The sequence below is a fragment of the Pseudophryne corroboree genome, chromosome 5 (genome assembly GCF_028390025.1).
Source record: "Pseudophryne corroboree isolate aPseCor3 chromosome 5, aPseCor3.hap2, whole genome shotgun sequence".
In the NCBI taxonomy this organism is placed as follows: Eukaryota; Metazoa; Chordata; class Amphibia; order Anura; family Myobatrachidae; genus Pseudophryne; species Pseudophryne corroboree.
The window spans coordinates 665940207-665960997 of NC_086448.1; the positions used below are offsets into that span (position 1 = coordinate 665940207).

The 20791-nt window shown below is 45.3% G+C and overlaps 1 pseudogene; it reads left to right on the top strand.

The window, feature by feature from the left end:
- The window catches only part of LOC134929297 (aquaporin-4-like), a 61433-nt pseudogene extending 44472 nt beyond the window's left edge, over positions 1-16961 (top strand).
- The last annotated feature ends 3830 nt before the right edge of the window (positions 16962-20791 follow it).

Below are 20791 nucleotides of genomic sequence, written 5' to 3' on the forward strand. Positions count from 1 at the left end.
CCTCACTGACAGCAGCACATCACTGCCTCACTGACACTGGCACATCCCTGCCACACTGACAGCAGCACATCCCCGCCTCACTGACAGCAGCACATCCCCACCTCACTGACAGCAGCACATCCCCATCTCACTGACAGCAGCACATTCCGCCTCACTGACAGCAGCACATCACTGCCTCACTGACACTGGCACATCCCTGCCACACTGACAGCAGCACAATCCTGCCTCACTGACAGCAGCACATCCCCATCTCACTGACAGCAGCACATTCCGCCTAACTGACAGCAGCACATCACTGCCTCACTGACACTGGCACATCCCTGCCACACTGACAGCAGCACATCCCCACCTCACTGACAGCAGCACATCCCCACCTCACTGACATCAGCACATCCCCACCTCACTGACAGCAGCACATCCCCACCTCACTGACAGCAGCACATCCCCACCTCACTGACAGTAGCACATTCCGCCTCACTGACAGCAGCACATCCCCACCTCACTGACAGCAGCACATTCTGCCTCACTGACATCAGCACATCCCCAACTCACTGACAGTAGCACATTCCGCCTCACTGACAGCAGCACATCCCCACCTCACTGACAGCAGCACATTCCGCCTCACTGACAGCAGCACATCCCCACCTCGCTGACAGCAGCACATCCCCGCCTCACTGACAGCAGCACATCCCCACCTCACTGACAGCAGAACATCCCTGCCTCACTGACAGCAGCACATCCCCATCTCACTGACAGCAGCACATCCTTGCCTCACTGACAGCGGAACCTCGCTGCCTCACTGAGAGGGGCACCTCCCCAACTCACTGACAGTGCTGGCACATTCCTGCCACACACACAATATGCTAGTTGGGCACCCTAAATTAATAACATGCCCCCACAAACAAAGACCAATATAAATGCAGAGACTGAGGTACTGCAATCTGGACTATACAAATGACGCTAAACATGCTTTTTTATGATCGTGATGACAGTGAATACACTGAAACAATGATCTTCTGTTTGGCTAAGTGTTTTATTGTTCATTATGTATGGACCCTGCACCAATGTTTTTTTATGGGAATTTGAGTGCTGTCTTACTTTTTAATATACACATTGGGGGTCATTCCGAGTTGATCGCTCGCTAGCAGTTTTTTGCAACCGTGCAAACGCTATGCCGCCTCCCACTGGGAGTGTATTTTAGCTTAGCAGAAGTGCGAACGAAAGGATCGCAGAGTGGCTACAATAAAAAATTGTGAAGTTTCAGAGTAGCTCCAGACCTACTCAGCGCTTGCGATCACTTCAGACTGTTCAGTTCCGGATTTGACGTCACAAACACGCCCTGCGTTCTCCCAGCCACGCCTGTGTTTTTCCTGGCACGCCTGTGTTTTTCCAAACACTCCCTTAAAACAGTTAGTTGACACCCAGAAACACCCCTTCCTGTCAATAACTCTGCGGCGGACATTGCGAATGAAAAGCCTTGCTAGATCTTGTGTAAAACTACATCGGCTGTTGTGAAAGTACGTCGCGCGCGCATTGCGCCGCATACGCATGCGCAGAAGTGCCGCTTTTTCACTTAATCACAGCGCTGCGAACATTTTTATCTAGCGATCAACTCGGAATGATCCCCATAATCCGCTAAATCCGGCACTCTAAAGCACCATACATACTAGACGAGAAAATTGAAGATCTCGCTCAGAAGGGCCGATCTGAGCTAGATCTTTCACAATCTCGTCTAGTGTGTACACTTAATGTCGTTAACGATGCGCGCTCCCGTGCATTAACGACCCCCTCCCTCGTCTGAACATGTACAGATGAGGGAGGTTCTCGTTAACGTCGTTCCCCCCGCCATTGCTCCCTTCATCGCCGGTATTGGCAAGTGTGTATGCATTTTCCGATATCCCAATATCGGCATCGGCGGGGATTGCCTAGTGTATACTGGGTTTAAGTGAGATGAGAGATGCCCCGTTGCCATCCACAGACAATTCAATAATAGTAATAGAAGTAGAGGCGGCACTCAAATGGACTTCAATCCATAATAATGCAGATTGCAACCACAGCAAGTGGATTCTTACTCTGGTTGCAGCCTGCATCATTATGGATTGCAGTTTGTTTGCGTGCCACCTCTACTGCTAATGCTGTGTGTGTGTGTGTGGGTGTGTGTGTGTGTGTGTGTGTGTGTGTGTGTGTCTGTAAATGCTGAGTGCCATTTCGTTTACCTTGATATATATAGAGAGAGAGATGAAATGGCAGCACTCACAGCATATACATCCAAAGAAAAAAGGAGCCATGCCCGATTTCTCAACGTTTCAATCTAAGGCCCTCATTCCGAGTTGTTCGCTCGCTAGCTGCTTTTAGCAGCATTGCACACGCTAAGCCGCCGCCCTCTGGGAGTGAATCTTAGCATAGCAGAATTGCGAACGAAAGATTTGCAAAATTGCGAATAGAAATTCTTACAGTTTCTGATAGGGATGAGCGGGTTCGGTTCCTCGGAATCCGAACCCGCCCGAACTTCATGTTTTTTTTACACGGGTCCGAGCGACTCGGATCTTCCCGCCTTGCTCGGTTAACCCGCGCGCGCCCGAACGTCATCATCCCGCTGTCGGATTCTCGCGAGGCTCGGATTCTATCGCGAGATTCGGATTCTATATAAGGAGCCGCGCGCCACCGCCATTTTCACACGTGCATTGAGATTCATAGGGAGAGGACGTGGCTGGCGTCCTCTCCGTTTATAGAGAAGAGAGTGAGACAGTAGAGAGAGACACAGTAGTAATTTTGGGGAACATTAGGAGGAGTACTAGTTACTTGCTGAAGTGATAGATAGTGTGACTGTATATTATCTGACTTGTGGGGGAGACACTGACAGTGGGGAGCAGTTAGAGTCTGAGAGCAGGACTCAGGAGTACATATAACGTACAGTGCACACTTTTGCTGCCAGAGTGCCACACTGCCATTGTGACCACACTGACCACCAGTATAATATATATTGTGATTGTCTGCTTAGGAGTACTACTTGCAAGTTGCTGATAGTGTGACCAGTGACCTGACCACCAGTCACCACCAGTTTAATATATATATATATATATATATATATATATATATATATATATATAATTGTATATAATATATATATATATATAATATTGTATACCACCTACCCGTGGTTTTTTTTTTTTCTTTCTTCTTTATACATACTACTATAGTAGCTTACTGTAGCAGTCTGCGGTGCTGCTGAGCTGACTGTGTCCAGCAGGTCCGTCATCAGTCATTACATAATAAATATATATACCTGTCCGGCTGCAGTACTAGTGATATTATATATATATATATATATATATTGATTTCATCTCATTATCATCCAGTCTATATTAGCAGCAGACACAGTACGGTAGTCCACGGCTGTAGCTACCTCTGTGTCGGCAGTCGCTCGTCCATCCATAATTGTATACCACCTACCCGTGGTTTTTTTTTTTCTTTCTTCTTTATACATACTACTATAGTAGCTTACTGTAGCAGTCTGCGGTGCTGCTGAGCTGACAGTGTCCAGCAGGTCCGTCATCAGTCATTACATAATAAATATATATACCTGTCCGGCTGCAGTACTAGTGATATTATATATATATATATATATTGATTTAATCTCATTATCATCCAGTCTATATTAGCAGCAGACACAGTACGGTAGTCCACTGCTGTAGCTACCTCTGTGTCGGCAGTCGCTCGTCCATCCATAATTGTATATCACCTACCCGTGGTTTTTTTTTTTCTTTCTTCTTTATACATACTACTATAGTAGCTTACTGTAGCAGTCTGCGGTGCTGCTGAGCTGACAGTGTCCAGCAGGTCCGTCATCAGTCATTACATAATAAATATATCTACCTGTCCGGCTGCAGTACTAGTGTGATATAATATATATTGATTTCATCTCATTATCATCCAGTCTATATTAGCAGCAGACACAGTACGGTAGTCCACGGCTGTAGCTACCTCTGTGTCGGCAGTCGCTCGTCCATCCATAAGTATACTAGTATCCATCCATCTCCATTGTTTACCTGAGGTGCCTTTTAGTTGTGCCTATTAAAATATGGAGAACAAAAATGTTGAGGTTCCAAAATTAGGGAAAGATCAAGATCCACTTCCACCTCGTGCTGAAGCTGCTGCCACTAGTCATGGCCGAGACGATGAAATGCCAGCAACGTCGTCTGCCAAGGCCGATGCCCAATGTCATAGTACAGAGCATGTAAAATCCAAAACACCAAATATCAGTAAAAAAAGGACTCCAAAATCTAAAATAAAATTGTCGGAGGAGAAGCGTAAACTTGCCAATATGCCATTTACCACACGGAGTGGCAAGGAACGGCTGAGGCCCTGGCCTATGTTCATGGCTAGTGGTTCAGCTTCACATGAGGATGGAAGCACTCAGCCTCTCGCTAGAAAAATGAAAAGACTCAAGCTGGCAAAAGCACCGCAAAGAACTGTGCGTTCTTCAAAATCCCAAATCCACAAGGAGAGTCCAATTGTGTCGGTTGCGATGCCTGACCTTCCCAACACTGGACGTAAAGAGCATGCGCCTTCCACCATTTGCACGCCCCCTGCAAGTGCTGGAAGGAGCACCCGCAGTCCAGTTCCTGATAGTCAGATTGAAGATGTCAGTGTTGAAGTACACCAGGATGAGGAGGATATGGGTGTTGCTGGCGCTGGGGAGGAAATTGACAAGGAGGATTCTGATGGTGAGGTGGTTTGTTTAAGTCAGGCACCCGGGGAGACACCTGTTGTCCGTGGGAGGAATATGGCCGTTGACATGCCTGGTGAAAATACCAAAAAAATCAGCTCTTCGGTGTGGAAGTATTTCAACAGAAATGCGGACAACATTTGTCAAGCCGTGTGTTGCCTTTGTCAAGCTGTAATAAGTAGGGGTAAGGACGTTAACCACCTCGGAACATCCTCCCTTATACGTCACCTGCAGCGCATTCATAATAAGTCAGTGACAAGTTCAAAAACTTTGGGCGACAGCTGAAGCAGTCCACTGACCAGTAAATCCCTTCCTCTTGTAACCAAGCTCACGCAAACCACCCCACCAACTCCCTCAGTGTCAATTTCCTCCTTCCCCAGGAATGCCAATAGTCCTGCAGGCCATGTCACTGGCAATTCTGACGATTCCTCTCCTGCCTGGGATTCCTCCGATGCATCCTTGCGTGTAACGCCTACTGCTGCTGGCGCTGCTGTTGTTGCTGCTGGGAGTCGATGGTCATCCCAGAGGGGAAATCGTAAGACCACTTTTACTACTTCCACCAAGCAATTGACTGTCCAACAGTCCTTTGCGAGGAAGATGAAATATCACAGCAGTCATCCTGCTGCAAAGCGGATAACTGAGGCCTTGGCATCCTGGGTGGTGAGAAACGTGGTTCCGGTATCCATCATTACTGCAGAGCCAACTAGAGACTTGTTGGAGGTACTGTGTCCCCGGTACCAAATACCATCTAGGTTCCATTTCTCTAGGCAGGCGATACCGAAAATGTACACAGACCTCAGAAAAAGAGTCACCAGTGTCCTAAAAAATGCAGCTGTACCCAATGTCCACTTAACCACGGACATGTGGACAAGTGGAGCAGGGCAGGGTCAGGACTATATGACTGTGACAGCCCACTGGGTAGATGTATGGACTCCCGCCGCAAGAACAGCAGCGGCGGCACCAGTAGCAGCATCTCGCAAACGCCAACTCTTTCCTAGGCAGGCTACGCTTTGTATCACCGGTTTCCAGAATACGCACACAGCTGAAAACCTCTTACGGCAACTGAGGAAGATCATCGCGGAATGGCTTACCCCAATTGGACTCTCCTGTGGATTTGTGGCATCGGACAACGCCAGCAATATTGTGTGTGCATTAAATCTGGGCAAATTCCAGCACGTCCCATGTTTTGCACATACCTTGAATTTGGTGGTGCAGAATTTTTTAAAAAACGACAGGGGTGTGCAAGAGATGCTGTCGGTGGCCAGAAGAATTGCGGGACACTTTCGGCGTACAGGCACCACGTACAGAAGACTGGAGCAACACCAAAAACGCCTGAACCTGCCCTGCCATCATCTGAAGCAAGAAGTGGTAACGAGGTGGAATTCAACCCTATATATGCTTCAGAGGTTGGAGGAGCAGCAAAAGGCCATTCAAGCCTATACAATTCAGCACGATATAGGAGGTGGAATGCACCTGTCTCAAGCGCAGTGGAGAATGATTTCAACGTTGTGCAAGGTTCTGCTGCCCTTTGAACTTGCCACACGTGAAGTCAGTTCAGACACTGCCAGCCTGAGTCAGGTCATTCCCCTCATCAGGCTTTTGCAGAAGAAGCTGGAGACATTGAAGGAGGAGCTAACACGGAGCGATTCCGCTAGGCATGTGGGACTTGTGGATGGAGCCCTTAATTCGCTTAACAAGGATTCACGGGTGGTCAATCTGTTGAAATCAGAGCACTACATTTTGGCGACCGTGCTCGATCCTAGATTTAAAACCTACCTTGGATCTCTCTTTCCGGCAGACACAAGTCTGCTGGGGTTCAAAGACCTGCTGGTGAGAAAATTGTCAAGTCAAGCGGAACGCGACCTGTCAACATCTCCTCCTTCACATTCTCCCGCAACTGGGGGTGCGAGGAAAAGGCTCAGAATTCCGAGCCCACCCGCTGGCGGTGATGCAGGGCAGTCTGGAGCGACTGCTGATGCTGACATCTGGTCCAGACTGAAGGACCTGTCAACGATTACGGACATGTCGTCTACTGTCACTGCATATGATTCTCTCCCCATTGAAAGAATGGTGGAGGATTATATGAGTGACCGCATCCAAGTAGGCACGTCACACAGTCCGTACTTATACTGGCAGGAAAAAGAGGCAATTTGGAGGCCCTTGCACAAACTGGCTTTATTCTACCTAAGTTGCCCTCCCACAAGTGTGTACTCCGAAAGAGTGTTTAGTGCCGCCGCTCACCTTGTCAGCAATCGGCGTACGAGGTTACTTCCAGAAAATGTGGAGAAGATGATGTTCATTAAAATGAATTATAATCAATTCCTCCGTGGAGACATTGACCAGCAGCAATTGCCTCCACAAAGTACACAGGGAGCTGAGATGGTGGGTTCCAGTGGGGACGAATTGATAATCTGTGAGGAGGGGGATGTACACGGTGATATATCGGAGGATGATGATGAGGTGGACATCTTGCCTCTGTAGAGCCAGTTTGTGCAAGGAGAGATTAATTGCTTCTTTTTCGGTGGGGGTCCAAACCAACCCGTCATTTCAGTCACAGTCGTGTGGCAGACCCTGTCACTGAAATGATGGGTTGGTTAAAGTGTGCATGTCCTGTTTATACAACATAAGGGTGGGTGGGAGGGCCCAAGGACAATTCCATCTTGCACCTCTTTTTTCTTTAATTTTTCTTTGCGTCATGTGCTGTTTGGGGAGTGTTTTTTGGAAGGGCCATCCTGCGTGACACTGCAGTGACACTCCTAGATGGGCCAGGTGTTTGTGTCGGCCACTAGGGTCGCTTATCTTACTCACACAGCTACCTCATTGCGTCTCTTTTTTTCTTTGCGTCATGTGCTGTTTGGGGAGTGTTTTTTGGAAGGGCCATCCTGCGTGACACTGCAGTGCCACTCCTAGATGGGCCCGGTGTTTGTGTCGGCCACTAGGGTCGCTTATCTTACTCACACAGCTACCTCATTGCGCCTCTTTTTTTCTTTGCGTCATGTGCTGTTTGGGGAGTGTTTTTTGGAAGGGCCATCCTGCGTGACACTGCAGTGCCACTCCTAGATGGGCCCGGTGTTTGTGTCGGCCACTAGGGTCGCTTATCTTACTCACACAGCTACCTCATTGCGCCTCTTTTTTTCTTTGCGTCATGTGCTGTTTGGGGAGTGTTTTTTGGAAGGGCCATCCTGCGTGACACTGCAGTGCCACTCCTAGATGGGCCCGGTGTTTGTGTCGGCCACTAGGGTCGCTTATCTTACTCACACAGCTACCTCATTGCGCCTCTTTTTTTCTTTGCGTCATGTGCTGTTTGGGGAGTGTTTTTTGGAAGGGCCATCCTGCGTGACACTGCAGTGCCACTCCTAGATGGGCCCGGTGTTTGTGTCGGCCACTAGGGTCGCTTATCTTACTCACACAGCTACCTCATTGCGCCTCTTTTTTTCTTTGCGTCATGTGCTGTTTGGGGAGTGTTTTTTGGAAGGGCCATCCTGCGTGACACTTCAGTGCCACTCCTAGATGGGCCCGGTGTTTGTGTCGGCCACTAGGGTCGCTTATCTTACTCACACAGCTACCTCATTGCGCCTCTTTTTTTCTTTGCGTCATGTGCTGTTTGGGGAGTGTTTTTTGGAAGGGCCATCCTGCGTGACACTGCAGTGCCACTCCTAGATGGGCCCGGTGTTTGTGTCGGCCACTAGGGTCGCTTATCTTACTCACACAGCTACCTCGGTGCAAATTTTAGGACTAAAAATAATATTGTGAGGTGTGAGGTATTCAGAATAGACTGAAAATGAGTGGAAATTATGGTTTTTGAGGTTAATAATACTTTGGGATCAAAATGACCCCCAAATTCTATGATTTAAGCTGTTTTTTAGGGTTTTTTGAAAAAAACACCCGAATCCAAAACACACCCGAATCCGACAAAAAAAATTCAGTGAGGTTTTGCCAAAACGCGGTCGAACCCAAAACACGGCCGCGGAACCGAACCCAAAACCAAAACACAAAACCCGAAAAATTTCAAGTGCACATCTCTAGTTTCTGAGTAGCTCGACACTTACTCTGCCACTGCGATCAGTTCAGTCAGTTTCGTTCCTGGTTTGACTTCACAAACACACCCAGCGTTCGCCCAGGCACTCCCCCGTTTCTCCAGCCACTCCCGCGTTTTTCCCAGAAACGGCAGCGTTTTTTCACACACACCCATAAAACGGCCAGTTTCCGCCCAGAAACACCCACTTCCTGTCAATCACACTCCGATCACCAGAACGAAGAAAAATCCTCGTAATGCCGTGAGTAAAATACCTAACTTTTGAGTAAAATAACTAAGCGCATGCGCTCTGCGAACATTGCGAATGCGCAGTAAGCGACTAATCGCAATATAGCGATATTCTGCAACGAGCGAACAACTCGGAATGAGGGCCTAAATACAGAAATTTTCATCAGGAGTATATAATGTCATTGTATCGTTGCGAGATCGGGCTTCCTATTCTCATGTATATGCTGTGAGTGCTGCCATATTGTTTATCTTGCTACATGCTTTTTTTGTATGACACCCAGCGAGATGTACAGTATATTGGAGAGGAGATTGCCGAATGAATTAAATTTTATATATAAATACATATATATATATATATATATATATATATATATATATATCACTTGACAGCTGCTCCTTAATATTGATACACACATTATATAGAAACTATATAAATAAAAAGGCTTAATACAAAAAAAGCAACAGTTAAGACATTTTTACTTACTGTCACACTAGTGTGACATACAGTCCGCCTGCTCAGTGTTGCTGACTGGCTGTGCTGTGTTGCTGGCTGCAGCATGCCAGTGCACTGCTTCCGGAGTCCGAGCCTGGACCCGCGGGATACACATTGAAGGAGGCGGAGCTACAAGTGGGGATCCCGGGTTCGCAAAGGCCCATGGGAGGCCAATTTAATTTAAGTTTCATATGCGCGCAGAAGCTGTTCACAAATGTTCACTGCTCCGATCGCGGCAGCCGGCCCTTCAAAGAAGGGGTGAGTGCATTCCGCCAAGGGGACCATGGGACCGGCCTAGGATGATCTGTCCCGGCTTCCTGGCATTAGTGTCTGAGGAGCGTGCCGCACATTAGGGGGTGCCTGTGCGCACCAGGAACCCCCCGTGCGCACGCCTATGATTTCATAATCAATTAAAGCCACAGACGCACACAGAATATAGGCATGGCGCATATCATTTTAAACAGCTGAGTCTGTTTGTGCGTCCTATTCATATAGCAATACATTTTTGGCAAAACAAGATGCCTGGCGCTAATGGAGTTGCATGGGACTTTTCAGTTCACACACACCAGTCATTTCCCACCACATGGTGAATTGAGGCAAGATGTATAGAACACAACTGTATGTGGATATTTAAATTTTTTATGAAAATATTCCACTATGTACTAAGTGAACTATTGAAATAACCATTGTCCCTGGTAGTTACTTTGCCAACATTTTGGTGAAATCTGACACAGCGCCAGATGGAGGCTGGAGGGGGCAGAGTAAGATCTCTCTCCTACTATGCCTCTATAGGATTAAAGTAGAGATGAGCGGGCTTGGTTCTCTGAGAACCGAACCCCCCCCCCCGAACTTCACGTCCCAAGCACGGATCCGAGTCCGTCTCGGGACTTCCTGCCAGACTCGGAAACCAGAACGAGTCAAAACGTCATCATTCCGCTGTCGGATTCTAGCAGGATTTGGATTCCATATACGGAGCCATGCTTCGCCGCCATTTTCACTCCAGTCCTGGAGAGTGTAGCGAGAGGAAGTGTCTCTATCCTCAGTGACTGTCTGTGTGGAAAAGTGGTGTGGCGACCTGCTCTGTCTTATGTGTGTCATTCCAGTGCTATGATGTGCTGCATCAGTCCAGTGGTGATGTCTTCTGCTGCATCAGTCCAGTCAAAGTGGTGGTGTCCTCTGCTGCCATATGTCCAGTGATGTTGTATAAGTCCAGTCCAGTCGTGCAGCATGCTGTGTTCTGCATCAGTCCAGTGGTGGTGTGTTGTGCTGCATCAGTCCAGTCACAGTGGTGGTGTCCTCTGCTGCCATATATCCAGTGCTGCTGTATAAGTCCAGTCCATTGCAGTGGTGCTGTGTTGTCCTGCATCAGTCCAGTGGTGGTGTCCCTGTGCTGCTGTGTAAGTCCAGTGGTACTGCCATATAAGTTCAGTGATACTGCCATATATGTCCGGTGGTACTGCCATATAAGTCCAGTGATAATGCCATATAAGTCCAGTCCAGTGGTACTGCCGTATATGTCCAGTGATACTGCCGTATATGTCCAGTGGTTCTGCCGTATATGTCCAGTGATACTGCCGTATATGTCCAGTGATACTGCCGTATATGTCCAGTGGTACTGCCATATAAGTCCAGTGATACTGCCATATACTGTATGTACAGTGGTACTGCCATATAAGTCCAGTTAAACTGCTGTATAAGTCCAGTGATACTGCCATATATATCCAGTGATACTGCCGTATAAATCCAGTCCATAGGTACTGCCGTATAAGTCCAGTGATACTGCCGTATAATTCAAATGATGCTGCCGTATATGTCCAGTGGTACTGCCGTATAAGTCCAGTGATACTGCTGTATAAATCCAGTCCAGTATTACTGCCAGCCCAATAGTACTGCCGTATAAATCTAGTCCAGTGGTACTGCCGTTTAAATCCAGTCAAGTGGTACTGCCATATAAGTCCAGTGATACTGCAGTATAAGTCCAGTGATACTGCCGTGTATGTCCAGTGGTACTGCCGTATAAGTCCACTGATACTGCCGTATCAATCCAGTCCATTGGTACTGCCGTATAAGTCCAGTGATGCTGCCGTATAATTCAAATGATACTGCCATATAAGTCCAGTGGTACTGCCATATAAATCCAGCCCAATTGTACTGCCATTTAAATCCAGTCCAGTGGTACTGCCGTATAAATCCAGTCCAGACATACTGCCGTATAAATGAAAAGTGTGGGATAACTTATTGGGCACTAGAAAGGAGATGGGCAGCCTCAGATGCACCTGCGGGGTTTTCCATCTCTCCCCAAAAAATAGAACGTGAAAGTGTATGATGGTGTATCCGGGGCGCCCTCTTTCTGTAGCTATGTGGGAAGGCCAAATCAATGGTCTCCTTATCAAACAAATGAGTGGGTAAACTCAATATGGGTGTGGTAACAATTATTGCTGTAACACTTGTTGGTGGTAGCAGGCCGCTGCCACCAACAAGTGTTACAGCAATAATTGTTACCACACCCATATTGAGTTTACCCACTCATTTGTTTAATAAGGAGACCATTGATTTGGCCTTCCCACATAGCCACAGAAAGAGGGCGCCCCGGATACACCATCATACACTTTCACGTACTGCCGTATAAGTCCAGAGATACTGCCATATAAGTCCAGTGGTACTGCCGTATAAGTCCAGTGATACTGCCGTATATGTCCAGTTGTACTGCCGTATAAGTCCAGTGATACTGCCGTCTCAATCCAGTCCAGTGGTACTGCCGTATAAGTCCAGTGATACAGCTGCATAATTCAAATGATACTGCCGTATATGACCAGTGGTACTACCGTATAAGTCCAGTGATGCGGTCGTATAAATCCAGTCCAGTGGTACTGCCGTATAAATCCAGTGGTACTGCCGTATAAATCCAGCGCAATGGTACTGCTGTATAAATCCAATCCAGTGGTACTGCCGTATAAGTCCAGTGATACTGTCATATATGTCCAGTGGTACTGCCGTATCAGTCCAGTGATACTGCCATATCAATCCAGTGGTACTGCCATATAAATCCAGTCTAGTGGTACTACCATATAAATCCAGTGGTACTGCCATATAAATTCAGTCCAGTGGTACTGCCGTATAAAGGCAGTGATACTGCTGTAAAAGTCCAGTGATACTACCGTATTAGTCCAGTGGTACTGCCGTATATGTCCAGTGATACTGCCATATCAGTCCAGTGATACTGCCGTATATGTCCAGTGGTACTACCGTATAAATCCAGTCCAGTGGTACTACCATATAAATCCAGTGGTACTGCTGTATAAATCCAGTCCAGTGGTACTGCCGTATAAAGCCGGTGATACTGCTGTAAAAGTCCAGTGATACTACCATATTAGTCCAGTGATACTACTGTATTAGTCCAGTGATACTGCCGTATATGTCCAGTGGTACTGCCGTATAAGTCCAGTGATAATGCCGTATATGTGCAGTGGTACTGCCGTATAATTCAAATAAAACTGACTTATATGTCCAGTGGTACTAACATATAAGTCCAGTGATACTGCCGTATAAATCCAGTCCAGTGGTACTGCCATATAAGTCCAGTGATATTGCCATATAAGTCCACTGATACTGCCGTATATGTCCAGTTATACTGCCGTATAAATCCAGTGATACTGCCGAATAAATCCAATCCAGTGGTACTGCCGTATAAATCTAGTGGTACAGCCATATAAATCCAGTCCAGTGGTACCGCCGTATAAGTCCAGTCCAGTGGTGCTGCCATATAAGTTCAGTGGTGCTGTCCTGTGCTGTATATTAATTACTCCAACTAAAGGGGTTATTAATATTTAATCCAAATAATTTTTACAGGGTTTGCCCTGTGTGGTGTAGAGGTATGCTCTCCTGTGCTGCATTTTATTATATAACTCCAGAAAGATAATGGAGAACAAAAATTTGGAGCATAAAATAGGGAAAGATCAAGAACCACTTCCTCCTACTGCTGCGCTGCTGCTGTTGTTGCTGCTGGGAGTCGATCGTCATCCCAGAGGGGAAGTTGGAAGACCACTTGTACTAAGCAAATGACTGTCCAACAGTCCTTTGTGAGGAAGATGAAATATGACAGCAGTCATCCTGTTGCAAAGCGGATAACTGAGGCCTTGACAGCTATGTTGGTGTTAGACGTGCATCTGGTATGCACCATTAGTGCAGTGGGACTGCAATGCCACTCCTAGATGGGCCAGGTGTTTGTTCCTTACACTTGTGTCGCTTAGTTTAGTTATACAGCTACCTCATTGCACCTCTTTTTCTTCTTTGCATGATGTGCTGTTTGGGGCCTAGTTTTTTTTATGTGCCATCCTGTCTCCCACTGCAGTGCCACTCCTAGATGGGCCAGGTGCTTGTGCCATACACTTTTGTCGCTTACTGTAGCTTAGTCATACACCTACCTCATTGCACCTCTTTTATTTCTTTGCATGATGTGCTGTTTGGGGACTAGTTTTTTTAAGTGCCATCCTGTCTGCCACTGTAGTGCCACTCCTAGATGGGCAAGGTGTTTGTGCCGCACACTTGTGTCGCTTAGCTTAGTCATACAGCTACCTCGGTGCAACTTTTAGGCCTAAAAATAATATTGTGAGGGGTGAGGTGTTCAGAATAGACTGGAAATGAGTGGAAATGAATGTTATTAAGGTTAATAATACCGTAGGATCAAAATGACCCCCAAATTCTGTGATTTTTAGCAATTTTTATGTTTTTGTGAAAAATCATCCAGATCCAAAACCAAAACCCGAAAAGGTGGTTTTGGCAAAACCTATCCAGATCCAAAACACGATCGGGGATCCAGAGCAAAAGCCAAAACACAAAACATGAAAAGTGCCCACCGCACATCTCTAGTTTAAAGCAGTTTACACCATTTAAGATTAAGGCTAAGGGCATCTTCTAGGATGTTTTATTGGGTATTAAATCAATAAAATAATCCCATTCTTGATGCAGATGATGCATCTCAGCAACTTGTTTGCTAAAAACATCAATAAAGTCTCTATAAGGAGCAAGTAAAGCAGTAGCTCTAGAGTTTCACAAGACTGGAGAGAGAGACGCTTTGACATTTTAGAGGACTGGAGAAGAAGTACAGGAATCTTTACAACTCATTCCGTAAGAAAGAATTTGAGATTACACCAGTCAATTTGTGGATTGGGTCTTTACAGCCAAGGAAGGTTAAGCACCAAAACATTAGAGGCTTTTGGAATGAAAAATAAATTCAATGTCTTTGAATGTAGCACTCCTACAAACAATTCCAAGGAGAAGTCTTGTGGGTGATGACACCTCCTTGTATGTGACTGCCATCAACTGCAGTAAGGTGATTCGGTCTGGGTAATGGATCAAGTAAAAGAGCCAATTCCTTGGGTAAGACTGAGGTGACAAAGTTCCCAGTCACCACAGAGTCAAATAGGGCTGGAAGGTATTTAGACTCTTGGCCATGTCTAAATGCCACAAATATAGTACAATCTGGTTCAGACAGATACTAGTTCAGGCTTGGGAGTTTCCCAATGTTTGGATCAAGCTCCAACAAGATGGCCAGGTTCAGCACAGTTTAAAAAAAGTTTTTCTTGAAGGCGCCTTTGCTGCTTCTCTGGTTTTAGTCGATCTTTATGTCTGTAGTTGAGGATTGTCCGAGATGAAAAGTCTCTTGCAAACAAAACTGATCAGCCCCCTTCTCCTCAAGAATACATTCTCGGAAACAATGATCAACTTTAGTGCATAAAGTAATCAAACTGTCAAGGAAGGTAGGTAGCTCCCAAGTGCACACCTCATCCTTCATTCGGTCAGGCAAGCCTCCCCAGAGAGCAGTGTATAAAGTGTCCTCATTCCTGTTTAAATCTGAAGCCAGGGTATGAAACTAGATGATATATTGGCCTACAGTGCGAGAGCCTGGTCTAAGACGCAATCTATCAGCTACAGCAGAACTTGTTCTCTTGGCTCATCAAATGTTCTCCAAAATGTACTAATGAAATGAGGATAGTCAGTAAATATGTGATCAAATGCCTCCCATAAGGGTGATGCCCAGGCAAGGGCTTGTCAGGATAGCAATGAAATAATATTAGCAACTTTATTCCTGGGTGTAGGGTAGTTCCAAGGTACAGTAGTATCTCAAAATAAATCTCACATAGGTTGATAAATCCTCTGCACTCCTTGGGATTACCATCAAATGTGCAAGGAGATGGTAAATGCAGACAAGAAAAGGAGGATGGTTGAATAGAGATAGGCTGAGTTGGAGCTGCTCTTGAACTTTGTATAGTAATAACCATTTGCAAATTGTCTAAATGACTAGGTTCTGACAAAACCTTCAAAATCTGTGCATTTTCTGGCCTCGGAGCAGTACCTGAGGTTTGTATATAGTTGGACGCCGTATATGGGGAAAACGTGGAGGTCTAATGAGGTTTCTCCTCATAGGTGAAATAGCACTTGTGTGACACTCAGCTCAGAATACTGGTTGGTGTAAGGTGAATATGCCAGTAAACTGTTGAGACTATGTTCTCTTTTACCTTTTAGTCGTATTCTCTGCCCTAGGTAAAGGGAATAAATGTGCGAGAATGCCCGTATTTTTAAAGCACCAATCATTTAAAAGGCAAAACTAGGTTGGTTTTGCCTTGGAAATTATTGCCACTTTAAAAACATGGGCATTCTCGCACAAACTCCAAGACCTATGGCTTTTTGCACACAATTTAAATTACTCCTGTATGTTTTCCCAATATGTTGTTTGTTTTCTTATGTGTTTATTTTATTAGAGCCATCGTGTATCAAGCCACACATCTGTTCTTAATGGGATCTGTGCACCACATGGTTTGGTAGTTGGGCTTATTTAAGGTGTTAGTGTTATGCGCCCTATCTGTATACTGTTATCTCTTTTTACATTCCTTTAAGACAGCAAACTTTTCATTCTAAAAACAACGGCAATTGTTGTATAGCATGTTATAAAGAATAATTTAAAAAACTTACATTTTGAAAAAATGTTATTGAATTTAAGGACTCATCCGACCAAAAAAATCACTCCTTGGTCTTTGGGTCTGGAGTTTATAATATGTTCCACTTCATAATTTTACAAAAATACATTTGACATGCATATTTTTTTGTTGTAGATTTATTGGATTGGACCGATTCTTGGAGCAATCTGTGCTAGTGCTGCTTATGATTATGTATATTGTCCAGACATTGAACTCAAGCAACATTTAAAGGAAGCTCTTATGAAAGCTAAACAGAAGACAAGAGGAAAATACATGGAAGTGGATGACAACAGAAGTCAAGTTGATACCAGTGATTTAATCCTTAAGACGGGAAGCATCCATGTTATTGACATTGACCAAGAGGAAGGGAAAAAAGGAAAGACTCTGACAGTGAAATACTATCTACAGTGTAACATGCAGTATGAGGTAGACTGCTTTTCCAGAACAAACATGAAGACCAAGAACACTTGCATATATTGTTATTGTAATAAATGGGATGCGGCTATCACGGTCACTATACCGACGCTGGGATGCCGAACGGTGATCATGCCGACCAACAGGCACTAGTGGGTGTCCACAATGGGATTTTTATGCTCGTCATCCCCCCCCCCTTGCGCCAGCCATCTAAAAGCCGGGATCCCGCTGTCAGTAAGGTGACCGGCAGTCTCACAACCGCCGGTCACATGAAACCCAACCTGTAATAAATGTTTCTGCTTGTGGATCAACATTAAAAACTTACTACATTGCTGAAGTTATAGTTAATGCTTGCAAGAAAAAGCATTACAGTATTCTGGGTCCGGGAAGCACAATATGCACTTGGGTTAGAAATTGGTTGGATAATAGGGAGCAGCGAGTTGTGGTTAATGGTACTTTTTTGAATTGGACTAAAGTACTAAGTGGCGTGCCACAAGGGTCTGTACTTGGACCACTATTTTTCAACATTTTCATAAATGATCTAGGTCTTGAGAGTATGGTGTACATTTTTGCAGACGATACCAAACTGTGTAAGGTTATAAATTCGGAGGGGGATGCTCAGTCTCTTCAGAACAACTTATTTAAACTGGAAGCATGGGCTGCTAAATGAGGAATGAGGTTCAATACAGACAAGTGTAAGGTAATACACTTTGGTAGCAAGAAGAAAAATACTACCTACATACTAAATGGGGTAAAATTATTGGATTCTGTACTGGAAAAAGACTTAGTTGTTCACATAGATATCAAACTAAGCAGCAGTACCCAAAGTAGGATTGCAGCAAAGAAGGCAAACAAGGTATTAGCATGCATAAAGCGGGGAATTGATGCAATGGATGAGTGTGTTATACTACCATTATAAAAATCCCTAATGAGGCCACATCTCAAATACTGTGCACAATTTTGGGCATCATACTTCAAAAAGGATATCTTGGAGCTAGAAAAGGTTCTGAGACAGGTGACCAAATTGATTAAGGGATTGGAGACGCTAGAATATGAGTAAAGGCTTGATAGACTAGGCATATTCACACTGGAAAAGAGGAGATTAAGAGGGGACATGATTAACATTTACAAATATATAAGGGGACAATACACAGAGCTTGCGGAGGATTTGTTTTTGGTAAGATCAACACAAAGGACACGTGGACATCTGCTTAGGTTAGAGGAGAAGAGATTTTGCATACAGAGATGGAAAGGTTTCTTCACAGTAAGGACAATACATATTTGGAATTCCTTGCCTGAGAGAGTAGTAATGGCAGACTTGGTCATTACTTTTAATAATGGGCTAGATTAATTCCTAATGTATAAGGATATAAAGGGTTATGGTGGGTAGATCACGCAATATAGTAAAAAAAAAAAAAGAGTAATAAACAGAACGGCCGACATTCACAACAGATAAAATTAGTCCTAAAAATAACAAAGTGTAGGAGAGCACTAACAGGTTGGACTCGATGGACAAATTGTCTTTTTCAACCTCAGAAACTATGTTACTATGGGGGTCATTCCGAGTTGATCGTAGCTGTGCTAAATTTAGCACAGCTACGATCGTTTACTCAGATATGTGGGGGGACGCCCAGAGGCGATGCCTTTGTATTTGAGGAGTAACTCCCGGCCAGCGCAGCTCCTGCGGCTGTCCGGGAGTTGCTCGCCGCTCCCGCTGGCCACAGCGGTTGTGTGAGACATCACGCAGCCGCCGCGGCTCGCCCCCCCCCCAACGGTCCGCCCACGCCTGCGTTGGCCGGACTGCTCCCCCTAAACGGCGGCTTAACACCGCCGTTCAGCCCCCTCCCGCCTAGCAACTGCCTCTGTATCAGAGGCGATCGCTAGGTAACGAAAGCTGCCTTGTGCGCCGGCGCACTGAGGTGCCGGTGCATGCACATTTCTGACCCGATCACTGCGCTGCGACAAACTGCAGCGAGAGATCGGTTTGGAATGACCCCCTATGTTACTTTGTATATTCCTTTTTATGACTTTAATTAGGAATGACGAATACTTAACAGCTCAGTTTTTTTTAGATTTGTGATTTTGCGACTGTACTGTAGTTACTTTTCATTGAATCAGATCACAGATATATTATTAATGGTCCTATACAGAGTAGCAGGAATGCATAACTGAATGTTGTGCAGGGCTTAACACAAAGGGTTTCCAAAGAAAAGGTCCCATTTTTCTCTGGTTAAGAAAGGGCTGCAGGAAAGGGATCGGCATCACACAGGTATGGTGATAGGGTATTGGGGATGCAAATTAGTGAGTAATCCATTTCTTATGTACTGTAGCTCACATTAATGCCACCTTTATCTGGAACTTCGGAGATACAATAGGAAGGGGTAGGGGCGTAGTCAGAACTTTGTGGGTCCCATAGCAACAGTTTGAAGGGACCCTTGTGCCAATGCTTCATAGACACCTCTCTACAGCAGTTAATTTTATGCCCCATAATAGATCATAATCTGTATCAGAGCAGTGCCTTAGTTAATGTTATGCCCCATAGTAGTGACCTAGTTACCTAGTTTATTTTATGAACCATAGTAGCGACCTACAGTAGTTCACATTATGGGCCTACTTCAGACCTGATCGCAGCAGCAAAATCTTTCTCTAATGGGCAAAGCCATGTGCACTGCAGAGGGGGGGGGGGGGGGGCAGATGTAACATGTGCAGAGAGAGTTAGATTTGGGTGTGTTATATTTTTTCTGTGCAGGGTAAATAGTGGCTGCTTTATTTTTACACTGTAATTTAGATTTCAGTTTGAACACACCCCACCCAAATCCAACTCTCTCTGCACATATTATATCTGCTCCCCCCCCCCCCCCCCTGCAGTGCACATGGTTTTGCCCATTAGAGAAAAATATTGCTGCTGCGATCAGGTCTGAATTGGGCCCTATGTCACGTTGTAGGGCTGTCAGTACACATTATGCAACATAGTACCCCCAATTCACCCTCCAACTGTACCTTTTTGGCAGGTACAGTACATTTTTTATGGTCTGTACCGATTTGTGTCTCTCCAAACTTCCATTGAAAGTACAGGAAAAGGGGCATGACCACGCCACTTTACCCGTGACCATGCCCCCTTTTCGAATTTGTACCGATTTTTATGTGTAAATTGTTGGAGGGTATGAATTCACAATATGACATACAGTGTCCTGGGTCCATATTATGCCACACTATAGTGTCTCCACCTCATACTATGTCACATTACATTGCCCAAGTTCATATTATGTAATGCCATCCAGTTCATTTTATATCACATTACAGTGGGCAAGTACAGGGGCATAACTAGATATATTGTAGGCCCCAAGGCAAAATATTGTAAGGGCCACTATGGCCCACCTAATGGTGAAACATGTGTATAACACATGTAACTGTGACAGAGAAGGTGGTCCCTCTTAGCTCTGGGTCCCATAGCAGCTACACTCCCTGCACCTATGGTAGTTATGCCCTTAGGAAGGGGCTCATGTATCTCACCATGATTTACTTATAGGGCCCCACACAGGAGTAAATGCAGTATTTCCAGAGGGGAATTTCCAAACGCTTTCACAGTTATCATAAGTATTTGTACTGTTAGGGCTATATCAGGACAGCGTTTACTTATTAGGACTATTAAGAATATGCTTTATTCTTTAAGCATTTTTTTAAATAAGTTTTTTTAAGTATATTTTCTAATTAATTTATTAAAATTGCCTGTAGTGCCTGTAGTTAAGGAACTTGACAATCGCTACTAATACACTTATAATTAGAGATGAGCGGGGTTTGGTTCCCTGAGAACCGAACCCTACCGGACTTCACTACTCGAGCCCGGATCCGAGTCCGGCTCGGGTTTTCCCGCCTGACCCAGAAACCTGAACAAGGCAAAACGTCATCATGCC